The sequence below is a fragment of the Zingiber officinale genome, chromosome 3A (assembly GCF_018446385.1).
Source record: "Zingiber officinale cultivar Zhangliang chromosome 3A, Zo_v1.1, whole genome shotgun sequence".
Lineage (NCBI taxonomy): Eukaryota > Viridiplantae > Streptophyta > Magnoliopsida > Zingiberales > Zingiberaceae > Zingiber > Zingiber officinale.
In genome coordinates this window covers 62,088,654-62,104,773 of record NC_055990.1, presented here as the reverse complement: position 1 = coordinate 62,104,773, position 16,120 = coordinate 62,088,654, and positions in this window count along the sequence as shown.

Here is a 16,120-nt window from a genome sequence, read left to right as displayed (position 1 = left end):
ATGATGCGTCCTGGTCACCCCTGACACCAGTCGATCATCTCACACACATAGTGAGGCCGAGTGGGTAGGGCTGTGACAACCGTGCACTCTGTCGTCACTACTCCTGATGAGTGACCGAGTGGACGGGATGCTGTCGGAGTACACCTATCCTCCTACCCCAAATCATAAATGGGGGAGCGCAATGCTCTCATCTCCCGGTACTCAAAGACGGGGAGGAATCCCTGCCGGATAACACGTTGTGTCACACTACCCATGAGCGGACCAACGGTGCCTAACAGAGTCCCTGCTGCAACACACTCAGCCTGAATCGACCACTAACCCATGAGTGGTGGTGTGTGCAGATCCATGTAACTGGCGATGTGCTCAACAATAATGGAGCGGACTATCGCACAGCATGCAATCATGCAAATGGTGCATGACACTAACCACAAAATATCCTGACCTAATCCACATGTATATAAAAATGCATCATAGGTCCACGAATCAAAACAATCCAAAGGTACACAGAAGGTATAAAACCTAGGTCCTGAACATGGTAAAGCATGGTATATCACTACCCCCTATAAGCATGTATAAACAAATAAAGTATACATGGGATGCAAATCAAGCAATCAATCAATCCTGTATCAGATATTGGGTAGTGACTAACCGAAAAAAATAAAGGACATAATTAATGCAACATGTTAATTTCATTACTAAGCATATCAAAGACAAAAAGTCAAAAGTACCGCTCCGATAAAAGAAAGGTCCAATCCGACTCCGAGATACCCGTCTCGCGTCAAAATCCTATGGTATCAAACATATCCAGATTTATCTAATTACTATATGTATTCAATAACTAAATCAAATTCCTATTAAATCAAGAACCCTAATCAACATCACATAATCAACTTGCTTTAGGTCTAAACCTAAATAAACTTGATTCCTTCCAAGTATGCTCCTAAGACCAGAACAAATTATACACCTTACCTCAAATCACAACCACTGATTGCTGCTAATCGTTTACTGCTGAAAGGAGGGCTGCCGGAACAGGGGCAACTGCTGGGAACAAAACAAACAAACCAAATCATAAATTTTCCTTCCAAACTATGTTCCCAAAACATAACCATTACCTCTACGGTGGCAGTTCCTTGTGTCTAACTGAAACACCCCTCACAACTAGCTGTTGGTGACCTTCTGTGGCCGGAGAAATGGCTGACAGTGTACACCGCCAAAAACCCAAATCCTAACAGCGTAAGGATTTGGTGAAGAAGGAACTCGGCAGTGGAAAATAGGGCTCGGCAGAACCCTGCGACCTCAACTAGAGCTCACGGCAACCGTGCTAGGGCTGAGGCTTCGTCAACAATGGCAGCAAGCTTTCTAATGACTGGCTAGGTCAAGAAATGGCGGTGCTGGGTCGACAGATTTAGGGCAAGGGAGCTCGGTCGGCTGTCAGCGCTCGGAAGAGGAGAAGAAGAATCTCGACACCGAGGAGGCGGCCGGTGGAGATGCTAGGGCAGAAGGGAGACCGGCGGGGTCGCGATCGGGGACCGAGAGCCGGCGGCCAGTGATCGGGATCTCACGGCTAGGGCGACGGCAGTGGCGAGGGGAAGAGGTGAAACCCTTAGCCGAGGGCTATTGTACGCAGAGGGGAAGAAGAAACCACCGCGGCCGGCGGTTAGTGCTCCGGCGGTTAGGGCTCGGAGGCGTCGGGCGCAAGGGGGAGAAGGTCGCGACGTCGGGGGGTTTCGGCAAGGTAAGAAAAAGAAAACAAATAAAGAAAATAAAAAGGAAAAAGGAAATGTAATTATAAACATTTCCTCGCTTAACTGGGGTAGCCAAAACAGGCTTTTCCGGGCCCTATTTTTTTTATCCCCCTACGAGCTCCGAAAAATTCCCGAAAAATTTCCAAAAATTCCGAAAAATTCCCTTATTAATATTTCCTATTTTCCGGTATTTTACATTCTCCCCCACTAATAAAAATTTGGTCCCCAAATTTCGTTATCTACCATAAGCAAGTACTAACAATAGGTAAAGCATAAATGCTGAACGATAAATAAAATCACATACCTCATGTAAAAAGGTGGGGATATCGAGCTAGGATCGTATCCTCAAGCTACCAAGTAGCCTCCTCATCCGAATGATGCCATCCGACTTTAACCAGCCGGATAGTCTTGTTCCGCAACTGACGCTCTTTCCGGTCGAGAATCCGTACCGGAACCTCCTCATATGTAATGTCAGGCTGAACTGGAACTGGGATATCTGCCAGCACATGCGTCGGGTCGGGCACGTATCTCCTCAGCATCGATACGTGGAATACATCGTGCACGCCTGACTGGGACGGTGGTAGTGCCAGTCGGTAAGCTACCGCTCCGATCCTCTCCAAAATCTTGAAAGGGCCAATGTACAGCGGAGCTAGCTTACCTCTGAGGCCAAATCTCTTCACCCCTTTCGTGGGTGAAACTCGCAGAAATACATGGTCGCCAACAGAGAACTCTAGTGGTCTGCGTCTCCGATCAGCGTAACTCTTCTGGCGATCCTGTGCCTCCGACATCCTCCGTCTGATAGTACGGACCAACTCTGCATCCTGCTGAACTCTATGAGGTCCCAACAACTGGGCCTCTCTAACCTCATCCCAAAGGACGGGTGTCCGACAAGGTCTACCATACAACGCCTCAAACGGTGCCATCTGGATAGCCGAATGAAAACTGTTGTTATAGGCAAACTCTACTAACGGCAGATGGTCCTCCCAACTGCCTCCGAAATCCATAACACATGACCTCAGCAGGTCCTCTAAAGTCTGAATAGTCCGCTCTGACTGTCCATCTGTCTGTGGATAGAAGGCTGTACTGAAACGGAGCTGTGTGCCCAAGGCCTGCTGCAGACTCTGCCAGAAACGAGACGTGAACCGTGGATCTCTATCCGAAACGATACTCAACGGAACACCATGTAGTCTGATAATCTCCCGACAATACAGATCTGCCAATCGATCCAGGGGACCAGTCCTCCGGATCGCTAAGAAGTGTGCGGATTTGGTTAATCGATCTACGATTACCCAAATCGCGTTATGGCCTCGTCGTGTCCTTGGCAAACCCACCACAAAGTCCATAGTGATGTGATCCCACTTCCACTCAGGAATAGGAATCCGCTGAAGTAATCCTGCAGGTCTCTGGTGTTCAGCCTTCACCTGCTGACAGACAAGACATCTAGCTACGAAATCCGCGATGCTTCCTTCATGTCGTCCTTCATGTCGTTCCACCAATAGAAACACCTCAAATCTTGGTACATATGGGTACCGCCTAGGTGGACAGCAAATCGAGAGCGATGAGCTTCATGAAGTAGCCCCCGTAAGACCGGATGAGACTGAAGCACGCAAAATCTGCCTCGGTAGTGTATAACACCCTCCTCGTCTCGGGTGAACTCGGTCTATTGCCCGGAAGCTATCTGGCTATAAATAAACTACAAATACTAATCAGCAGCCTATGGCTCTCGTATCCTTGTCCTGATCAACGACTGAGCAACCATGGTAACCAGAGTACCCTGCTCTGTCTGTCCTTACCCCTCAAGGCCCAAATCGGAGGAACCTTAAATCAAATCTGTGACCACAACTCGGTGGCAAGCTAAAGTCCCTCCGGACTTCCTGCTAAGCACATCGGCAACCACATTAGCTCTCCCCGGGTGATAGCTAATGGTACAATCATAATCCTTCAAGAACTCCATCCATCTTCTCCGTCGGAGATTTAGTTCCTTCCAAGTAAACAGATATTTGAGACTCTTATGGTCAGTGAGAATCTCAAATGTAACGCCATATAAATAATATCGCCAAATCTTCATGGCAAAAATAATGACGACTTGCTCCAGATCATGTACAGGGTAGTTCTTCTCATGTTCCTTCAATCGACGAGAAGCATAGGAGACTACCATATCGTGCTGCATCGGAACAGCGCTCAAAGCCCTGAATAGATGCGTCGGTGTAGAGGACATATCCGTCCTCTCCGAAGGTAAAACCAAAATGGAGCCGACACTAGCCTCCGCCAGCTCCTAGAAGCTGGTCTTGTCATCCTTAGTCCAGTGAACTTCACGCCTTTCCGGTCAGGCGTGTAAGTAGCATAGCAATCCGTGAGAAACCCTCAACGTATCCCCGGAAATATCGGGCCAAACAAAGGAAGTTGCGAGCCTCTTCTATAGACTCCGTCTACTCCCAACGGTAACAACCTCGATCTCCTGTGGAACCACGGTATACTCCTACTAATGACCGTGTGTCTCAAACATCTCACAGAAGACAACCAAAATACGCACTACTGATCTTCACATCTAGACGTTTCAGTCGAAACATCTCTAGAACTATGCAAAGATAGTGTACGTGATACACCTCTGATCAGGAATAAAACACCACATCATCAATAACGATAACGAATTCTGATCCAATATCCTAGGGATACTCAAACCATCTAGTCCATGAAAACATCTAAGGCTCCATAAGCCCTAATGGTAAAACCAATACACATAATGTCCGTATCACAGACATTCCTACCCATAAGATCCCTGACAATAAGTCTGAAATATGATCACCAACGATATAAAACATCTAAGCATAGATCCTCCAGTGTGAGAGCAACGCTCCATCACAGAAAATACCACATATGTGGGAGCAATGCTCTACCATAAGAAATCCTCAATATGTAGGAATAACACTCCACTACAAATAATCCATAACATGTATCTGCAATAGATATGGAAGCAATGCTCCTCTACAAGCAATCCGAAATATGTATATGTGGGAGTTCCGCTCCACCACAAACGATCCATAAGTGTCCAAGGCACCTAACTATCCAACTAGAGGCTGCACGAGATCACTCAACCACATATCACTGTAGGTAGCCAAAGGTATAAATAACCTAGTAAACAAATCAAATTCATAGTCAACTCTATCATCATCCTAGTGGGTTGGTCACCCACTAATAGAAGAATTAGTTGATAGGCTTATACAACCAATAACATAATGTAGACACTCAGCATTCTACATTCAACATAGGTAGAATCATCATGATGCTACCAACAAGACACCTGGCACACGTGCACACACAACATAGGTATGATCGACATAATCATCCAATTAGTATATACCAAACACACTCATAGCACAGATATAAATCAATGTGATACCTCCAACAATACCTACCGAACCCGTGTGCATATATCAACATAGGTATAATCGATAATACACCTTAAATAACCTCACCTGGCATATATACATCTATGCCAAGAGTATAATCAACGTAATATTTCCAACAAAACCTAATAGACACAAGTGCATCCACAAATCAAATATAATCAATAAAATACCTCGAATATTACACCGAACACATCTGCACATATCACAACTCAAATTAAATCAATAAGATACATCCAATAAAACACTCAAACATATGTGCACATTTCACAACATAATTTTTAATTGACAAATACCTCCAATAAACAATCAGACATGTATATCTAACCACTCGGGTATAATCTACTAGACACCCTCAAAAATCATATGTATAAATGTGTACAACCCAAAAGACAAAGTCAGAATTCAAGAACATCAAGACACTCTCATTTTTATCCTCAAAAATATCAGCCCACATAATATCAGATGAATCAGTCTCTACTCCCCATGAGAGTAAGTTAACATTCAAAACATCAAATCACTATTTATCAACATAGTCCAATATCAGAGGAAGTAAATATCAATTTTATCGTCCTGTTAACTAACCACAACTAACAGATTTATTTAAAATCTCATAGGCACTCTATACCATAAACTCTCTAGCACCCGATTTATAATCTGATCACTAACTATAAACATCAAACCTGTGAATATCATACATGACACTCACTATGTCACCATCAACAACAACCCAAATAATAGATCATCAAAATAGTTATCCACTAATAGATCATCAAACAACCACATAACATTTACTCTCATAAATCATTAGAAATCAACACATCATAATATCTGATCTTCCAAAATCCCTCAACCTCAAATCATTCTCAACAATGATCAAACATGATAACTCTCCAATGCCCAATTTTTATCGTATCGGATACCCTATTATCCAAAAGATACGAGTATAAAAACTCTACTGGCTAAGTCCACAGGAATATATAAGTATCATCCATTACCCAGCTAACAATAGCAGAGGCAGATATGTGCCTCCATCTCCTAATAGTAGTAACAGAAGCTAAAACTACTGATGATATGATATGAAAAATTACCAAAGACTTTAATCCTTGATCTCTATTAAGATCAACCATGCTCAATGGCTAACCCATCACAGGTAATATGTGCTACAACAACCAAACAGGTACTACATAAAGAATGTTAATACCTATCATAAACTATAACATTAAACATCATACCTATATGCCGTCTGGAGATGTTCCATCGCTATCCAATCCCCAACTTCTGACCTCAAAATTTCGAACATGAAAATCACCGGAAATCCATATAAATCCGAAACAGAAATCCGAAACATAACCATATCGAAAATCCGAAAATGCCCAGTTTGACTCGCAAACCTGGCTAACCAAATACCCAGAATACTAACAACAGGTATCCGATAAATCTCCAGAACACCAAAGGCAGGTATCATAACCCTGCTCTGATACCAATAAATTGGTATCAGATAAATCTCAAAATCCAACTCACGGAAACCAACCAAGTATCGTCAAACCTTGGTATCAGGTTATCCTAAATATCCAAAATACGAAAACAAAGATCGTAAAACTGTGCTCTGATACCACTAAATTGTCACGCCCCAGAGGAGTCCTTGTCCGAGAAAATTTCGGCAGCATCTCCCCTGTACGGTGGACAATCTGAAACTTTTCTACATCTCACAAATACCTCAGCCACAGGCGGCTGGAATAATAACAACAAAATAAAACATCACCACGCAGTTATATAATAGTAAACAAAACATCAATACTCTGACTCGAAATCCACCCTACTCCATTACACACGTAAAACTCAAAATCGACGAACTCACCTCTTCTGCCGTCCAGGCGGGTATGTAGTAGAATAAAAACCAAATCCAAATCCATCGATATAATAAAATCTATACCATGTCCATAAGTAAATAAATCCAGAACATAACAAGTTCAAACAGTCTAGAACAGAAAAGGGAACCAAACGAAAACCAATCACATCCTCGAGGTCTGCAGGACCAGCAACTGGAACTCTCTCCTGACAGCATCAACCTGAAAATATCAACAATGGAGGCGGGGTGAGTCCAACACTCAGCAGGTACAATTGATATGCAAAGTAAAGAAATAACACCTAGCACTAATCATGCGTACAGTCTCTGATAAAAGAAAGATAAAATATGCATCTGAAGTAAACAGGAGAGGAACTGTACTAACTAGGACTTGAGTATAAGGACAAACACCGAGAGTATAATAAATCCTGTATGCATGTCAAACATAGGTATCCAAACAATATGCAGATATAAATGCAACAACCACAAACACAGCAATAAATGCATCATGCATATGATGCCAATGATGCGCCCTGGTCACCCCCGACATCGATCATCTCACACACATAGTGAGGCCGAGTGGGTAGGACAATGCACTCTGTCGTCACTACTCCTGATGAGTGACCGAGTGGACGGGATGCTGTCGGAGTACACCTATCCTCCTACCCCAAATCATAAATGGGGGAGCGCAATGCTCTCATCTCCCGGTACTCAAAGACGGGGAGGAATCCCTGCCGGATAACACGTTGTGTCACACTACCCATGAGCGGACCAACGGTGCCTAACAGAGTCCCTGCTGCAACACACTCAGCCTGAATCGACCACTAACCCATGAGTGGTGGTGTGTGCAGATCCATGTAACTGGCGATGTGCTCAACAATAATGGAGCGGACAATCACACAGTATGCAATCATGCAAATGGTGCATGACACTAACCACAAAATATCCTGACCTAATCCACATGTATATAAAAATGCATCATAGGTCAACGAACCAAAACAATCCAAAGGTACAGAGAAGGTATAAAACCTAGGTCCTGAACATGGTAAAGCATGGTATATCACTACCCCCTATAAGCATGTATAAACAAATAAAGTATACATGGGATGCAAATCAAGCAATCAATCAATCCTGTATCAGATATTGGGTAGTGACTAACCGAAAAAAATAAAGGACATAATTAATGCAACATGTTAATTTCATTACTAAGCATATCAAAGACAAAAAAGTCAAAAGTACCCGCCTCCGATAAAAGAAAGGTCCAATTCCGACTCCGAGATACCCGTCTCGCGTCAAAATCCTGTGGTATCAAACATATCCAGATTTATCTAATTACTATATGTATTCAGTAACTAAATCAAATTCCTATTAAATCAAGAACCCTAATCAACATCACATAATCAACTTGCTTTAGGTCTAAACCTAAATAAACTTGATTCCTTCCAAGTATGCTCCTAAGACCAGAACAAATTATACACCTTACCTCAAATCACAACCACTGATTGCTGCTAATCGTTTACTGCTGAAAGGAGGGCTTCCGGAACAGGGGCAACTGCTGGGAACAAAACAAACAAACCAAATCATAAATTTTCCTTCCAAGCTATGTTCCCAAAGCATAACCATTACCTCTACGGTGGCAGTTCCTTGTGTCTAACTGAAACACCCCTCACAACTAGCTGCTGGTGACCTTCTGTGGCCGGAGAAATGGCTGACAGTGTACACCGCCAAAAACCCAAATCCTAACAGCGTAAGGATTTGGTGAAGAAGGAACTCGGCAGTGGAAACTAGGGCTCAGCAGAACCCTGCGACCTCAACTAGAGCTCACGGCAACCGTGCTAGGGCTGAGGCTTCGTCAACAATGGCAGCAAGCTTTCTAATGACTGGCTAGGTCAAGAAATGGCGGTGCTGGGTCGGCAGATTTAGGGCAAGGGAGCTCGGTCGACTGTCAGTGCTCGGAAGAGGAGAAGAAGAATCTCGACACCGAGGAGGCGGCCGGTGGAGATGCTAGGGCAGAAGGGTGACCGGCGGGGGTCGCGATCGGGGACCGAGAGCCGGCGGCCAGTGATCGGGATCTCACGGCTAGGGCGACGGCAGTGGCGAGGGGAAGAGGTGAAACCCTTAGCCGAGGGCTATTGTACGCAGAGGGGAAGAAGAAAGCACCGCGGCCGGCGGTTAGTGCTCCGGCGGTTAGGGCTCGGAGGCGTCGGGCGCAAGGGGGAGAAGGTCGCGGCGTCGGGGGGTTTCGGCAAGGTAAGAAAAAGAAAACAAATAAAGAAAATAAAAAGGAAAAAGGAAATGTAATTATAAACATTTCCTCGCTTAACTGGGGTAGCCAAAACAGGCTTTTCCGGGCCCTATTTTTTTCCCCCGTGAACTCGTCCATACGAGCTCCGAAAAATTTCCGAAAAATTTCCAAAAATTCCGAAAAATTCCCTTATTAATATTTCCTATTTTCCGGTATTTTACAAAGTGGCCGACCAGCAAAATAGATGACCAGGTAATGTGGTTGAGCAAGCAGACTAGCCGAGTTGGTAGAGAGGCTGAGCAAACGTGGCGGCTGACCAGACAGTGCAGTCAAGCGAGTAGAGATTGGCTAGCAGAGCAACCCAATAGTAGAAGGTAGGATGACTCGAGTGATTGAGAGACCTAAGCGAGGAGTGGCCGAATGATCGAAAAGGGCGAACGGATGAAGCGGACTAAGGCCTGCGACGGTCGCAATTTCCTTAAAATAGATTCACCCCACCTCCGGCTTGTTATAATGTATATTAAAAGCCTAGCCTTTTGTATAAACATTTATTTTGAAATGAGAATCACATTGGCCAAATGTCTAAATTTAGTTAAATGCAGTTGTCCATTTAATTTATATTATAGATAACATAGTGTGTGGTGTCACACAGAAGATCATATTATCAGTTTCTTATAGATTATAAATAGAATCTCACAACCAAGATGGATTGGGACAAACCATTGGAATGGTTGTAGTGTAATTTGGTACTAGTTTATCTTGACTATAAAATTATACTAGTACACTATGTGTGTATAGAGCAGGACCATTTGAGGTTGTTCCTTTTATACTGACTGCATAAAAGAACATAACCTCTGTTATTATGGATGTGCGTACTCTTAATCCCGATATAATAACAAGCACATGCACTTTGTATTTATTTCTTTAATTTATCAAAGGGTGAGATTTATTCGTTAAATCAATAGGTCCGATAAGTTGAGAAATAATATTATTTATATGGTGTGTTATTGATTATAGAAGAAAACTGTGTCCTCTTTATTAGGATGATGATGCCCCCTTGAGGAACTCATAAGGATTGTCATGTAAATCCTGCAGGTGGACTTAGTTCCGACATGACAATGAAGTTGAGTGACACTACTCTTTGAGCTAGATGTTAATTAAGTGAGTTGTCAGTAACTCATTTAATTAATGGACATTCGATATCTTAAATACAGGGAGATTAACACACTCATGATAAGAAGGAGCCCATAATGTAATATGAGATTGGTGCGGTAGTTCAATAATAACTTTTTAGTGGTATGAGTTATTATTGATGAACTTGAATTGGGTGTTCGGGTCAAACACAGGAAGCTCAAGCTCATCAGGAAGCCAAAACCAATTCCTCCTCTAGGTCCCTATTGTACCCTCTATGTATAAAGTCTCGCATCCTCCCAAGTCATCCGTATGGCCGACCATATCCTTGCTTGGTGCCAAAGCAAAGGGCCGGCCAAGATGGGTTTAAAAGTGGATTTTTAATTTTTAAATCATTTTTTTGTAGCCATCTACAATGTTTTAAAAGAGAGATTTTAAATTTTAAAAACTTTCCTTTTATGAAGCCATCCACATGGTTTTAAAAGAGAGTTTTAAATTTAAAAAATCTTTCCGTTTGTAGCCATCTACAATGGTTTAAAAGAGAGATTTTATTTTTGTTAAAACATTCTTTTTTGTAACCATGATTTAAAAGAGAGGTTTTAATTTTAAAAATCTTTCCTTTTTGTAGCCATCTACAATGTTTAAAAGAAGGATTTTTAATTTTAAAACTTTCTTTTTGTAGCCATCCACAATAAGAAATTTAAAAGAGAGATTTTAATTATTATTAAAATATTTCCTTTTTAGCAATTAACAAGGAATATAAAAGAGGATAGTGTTAGGATGCATACTAAAAGCCTAACTTTTTGCATGAATATTTATTTTGAATTGAGAATCACATTGGTCAAATATCTACATTTAGTTAAATGCAGTTGTCCATTTAATTTATATTATAGATAACATGGTGTGTGGTGTCACACAGAAGATAATATTATCAGCTCCTTATAAATTATAAATAGTAGCTCACAACCAAAATGGATTAAGACAAACCATTGGAATAGTTGTAGTATAATTTGGTATTAGTTTATCTTGACTATAAATTATACTAGTACACTATGTGTGTATTGAGCAGGACCATTTGAGGTTGTTTTTTTTTATATTGACCACATAAAAGAACAAAACCTCTGTTATTATGGATGCACGTACTCTTAATCCTGATATAATAACAAACACATATACTTAGTATTTATTTCTTTAATTTATCAAAGGGTGAGATTTATTCAGTTAAATCAATAGGTTCGATAAATTGAGAAATAATATTATTTATATAGTGTGTTGTTGATTATAAAAGAAAATTGTGTCATAGTAATATAGGTTGATGATGTCCCCTTGAGGAGATCATAAGGATTATCATGTAAATCCTGCAGGTGGACTTAGTCTGACATGATAATAAGGTTGAATGGTACTACTCTTGGAGCTAGATGTTAATTAAGTGAGTTGTTAGTAACTCATTTAATTAACATACATACGATATCTTAAACACAGAGAGACTAACACACTCATGATAAGAAGGAGCCCATATTGTAATATGGGATTGATGCGGTAGTTCAATAATAACTCTTTAGTGGTATGAGTTATTATTGATGAACTTGAGTTGGGTGTTCGAGTTGAACACAGGAGGCTCAAGTCCATTAGGAGACTAAAACCAATTCCTCCTCTCGGTCCATGTTGTAGCCTCTATAAAGCCTCGCATTCACCAATTTTGGTTTTGCTTCCTACCCAAAAAAGGGGCTGGCCACATCCTTACTTGGTGCCTAAGCAAGGGGTCGGCCAAGCCTTGCTTCCTACCCAAGAAAGGGGTCAGCCAAGCCTTGCTTGCTGCCCAAGCAAGGGGCTAGCCAAACCAAAAGAAAATAAATGAAAAGAAAAAGAAAAGAAAGAAAAAATGGGAGATTTTTTCTCAACAGAATTAGAGATTTTTTTTAAAAAGAATTACGTTGATTCTTTCTTAGAAATTTTCTAAAAAGAATTATATTAATTCTTTCTTAAGAAATTTTTCTAAAAAGAATTATGTCAATTCTTTCCTAGAGATTTTTATAAAAAGAATTATGTTGATTCTTTCTTAGAAATTTTCTAAAAAGAATTATACTAATTCTTTCTTAAGAAATTTTTCTAAAAAGAATTATGTTAATTCTTTTCTAGAGGTTTTTTCTAAACAAAAATCTATTACTTTTTCTCCTTTTTTAGCTGGGGCAAAGGGTTGTAAAAGGAGAGGAGGTTGTGCCACAAAAATCATCAATTCGATTAAGAAGTGATAAGTTTTTTTCTACAACTAAAAACCCTCTCTTTTCCCTTAAGGTCAGCGCCTCATTCTTTCTTTTCTTTTATTCTTCCCTTTTCTTCCCTCTATGACTGACGCTCCATCTTCTCTTGGTGGCCAGAGCTTGGAGGAAAAGAAAACAATGAGACGAAGCACCTTGGTGGCTGGTGGTTTGGAGGAGAAGAAGAAGAAGAAGAAGGCGTTCCTTTCTTTGCATCTTTTGGTGGTAGGCGGCTTGGAAACAAAAGGGGGTTTGGGTGTTTTTGTCTTGGTTGATCGTCGCCCACACGACGTCTAAGAAGAGGAGAGGAATACGGTAGAAAATCAAGAGGTCTTTGTCTTCGAAGAAAGGTACAACTAGTTATTTATTTCGCAACACAACTAGTTTTGTTTTTTTCGTATGGATCTTGAAATACCACCACAAGAAGCTAGCGATTTTGTGTTTTCATTTTTGTGCTTCGATTTTGTGTTTCGATCTTGTGCTTTAATTGAGGTATCTGTAGTTAAACCTAAGATTACTATGAGAAGTTTAAATATTCAATTTCTTTGAAAGGCTTTGTCTAGGAAGTGGTGGATGATCCCATAACTAAGAAGGCCTAGTGCCTCGGCAACGACCTGGAAGCCAATCCTTGAAATAAATATTTAATCAATTTCTGTAATATGGTTTAACTTCTGAAGAACACAAGGGTTAAACTTGGAGTAAAAATATTAAGTATTGTTTCTAATCCAAGTTTAACTTTGAAGAATGAACTTTGAGTAAAAATGTTAAGCTTCGTTTCCAATCCAAGTTTAACTTCTGAAGAGCACATGGGTTGCTAGGAAAAGTTTTGTGCTTGTTCAAATTCTTGTACAGGGGAAACAAAACGGTATTCTGAGTAACACCCATCAATTAGTATCAGAGCTAGTTTTTTGCCTCTGTGTGTTTGGTTTTCGGTTGAATTATGCACTGCTCATACATAAGTTTAGGCCGCATAATAGTAGGATGTGCTAGATAGATTAACTCTATGGTTGCAGGCATCCTAGATCCAACTATTATGGATTTTGTGTGCTTGTGTGTGATTTGAACCCTCGGGCATGTCGAGGTTATTGTGTGTGCATGATTGTAATAATTAAATATGGCCGGTTGCCGTATTATTATTATTGTTATTTTGCATTCTATTCGATCTAGATTACATGTACATTTCCTTGTGAAATATAGGATCAATAAATGTAAAACTTTATTTTTGTCGCGGATCATATCCTTACAAGGCGTGGTGCTATTTGAGGACCAGAGGCACAACGGAAAAGGAAGCAAGATAGATGTGATGACATGACCCATTGGCGGCAGCTAGGGTCAGCGGCATACAGAGGATAACTATGGATTAGGCCATAATAGTTGAAAAATTATTTTTTCATATTTATTGCCTTTATGTGTTGTGATGTGTATGCTTTTGTGTGCATGTGTGATATGTGTGCATGTTAAAATTCCTCATTTAAATAACTAAGTGGGAGAGGGTTTATTTAAATAAATTCCACGGTCTTTATTACTGGTTTGTAAGTGATTCATTCAAACTTACGCGTTGGCTTTAAGTGTCTTCATCCACATCAAATGAGTTTGTTTACAAATCACTAGATCAAACTTCCTTTATGGATGATTATAGGAAATTATTTAGGTCTATGTGATCTTCTCCAACTGAAGGGGCAGAATCCTATTTAATGGACTAAGTATCAAGTAATGGTATATACTTAGGAACATTTAATAGTATCCTCTCCATCGGAGTCACTGCTATTATTTGTGTGACCGAAGAAAAACCAACTATTAATTTTATTTGTCATAAAATTAGGTTGGAAAGATAATAAAATTAATGGGTAAAACCTCCTCTCACAAATGTTTGAATTAGTATACGTCCACACTATCGTGACATACTAAATTCACGGTGTTTTGAGGTGTTGGTGAATTTAAATTATATTGTTCGAGGAATCAATATTATTTTAAATTATAAAGTTTTAACCAAATATTTTGTGATTCTCAGGATTTCAAAATGGCTTTCAATCCTCTCGTTGTAATTTTAAAAGAAAACAAACTTACTGGTCCCAATTATATTAATTGGAAATGAAACTTAGACATTGTCTTAACTGCTGAGGGATATAAGTTTGTACTTTTTGAGGTTTGTCTTAACGAATCTAATAGTGATTCTAGTGAAGAGGAAATTGACAGGAATAGAAAATGGGTCAAAGCAAATGAGATGGCGTGGTGTTATATTTTGGCATCTATGTCAAATCTGCTACAACATCAGCATCAGGCCTTACCTACTGAAATCGATGATAGATGTACAATCTCAAAGAACTCTTCGGACATCAGAATCGGGCTGCTAGGCAGGAGGCTATGAGAAACTTGATGACGACCACCATGAATAAGGGGGCACCCGTAAGGGATCATATCCTCAGGGTGATGGCTCATTTGAACGAAATACAAATCCTTGGAGCTGAAATCAATGGGGGAACCCAGGTTGATATCATTCTCCAAACGCTACCCAAGAGTTTTGAGCAATTCCGCCTAAACTACAATATGAACAAAAGGACATATTCGTTGGCAGAACTTCTGATAGAACTTCAAGCAGCAGAAGGACTATTTCGTCAAAGTTCTCAAATTCACATTGCTGAAAACGTTTCTGCTTTTGAGCTGAAAGGCAGGAAGAAGAAAAAGAAACAAGTTGGTTTAGCAAAGAAGGTGATTCGATCTCAAGGGACTGGACCGCAAGCAAGGGTGAAGAAGTCGAAGGGTAAGTGCTTCACATGCAAGCAGTCTGGACATTGGAAGGTGGACTATCCTCACAGAATGCAGAACAGTAAAGGTATATCTTATTCATTAGTTGCTGGAACATGTTTAGTGGTGTTATCTACCAGTACCTGGTGTGTAGATACGGGAGCCACTGATCATGTTTGCAATTCATTGCAGGGGTTCCAGGAAACTCGACGACTACATGAAGAAGAAATCACCGTCTACATGGGCAATGCTACGAGAGTGGCGGCTGTTGCAGTGGGAGATGTTTATTTATCTTTCGATAGCAATAAAACATTGATTTTGAGAAATTATCTTTATGTACCAAGTTTTAGAAAGAACTTGATTTCAGTTTCTAAACTATTTATGAATGGATATTCTGTTTCTTTTGATGACAAAGTAGTTGTCAAGAAAAATAGGGTAGTTGTTTGTTCTGATACGTTGGTTGACAATTTGTATACTCTAAATCCAATAACTCCCACGATACAACAATAGAAAATTTAAAAGAGAGAGATTTTAATCTTTCCCTTTTAGAATTACCAAATTGTTTTGGGGATATGCTCTGGAAATGGTAGTGAAAATTATGAACCTGGTACCTTCTAAGTCAGTACTCTCTACTCCCACAGAATTATAGAATGGGCTTAAGCCTAGTTTGAAACACATTAAGATTTGGGGTAGTCTAGTACATGTGCTGAAGGGAGATGCTGATAAGTTGGAATCACGTA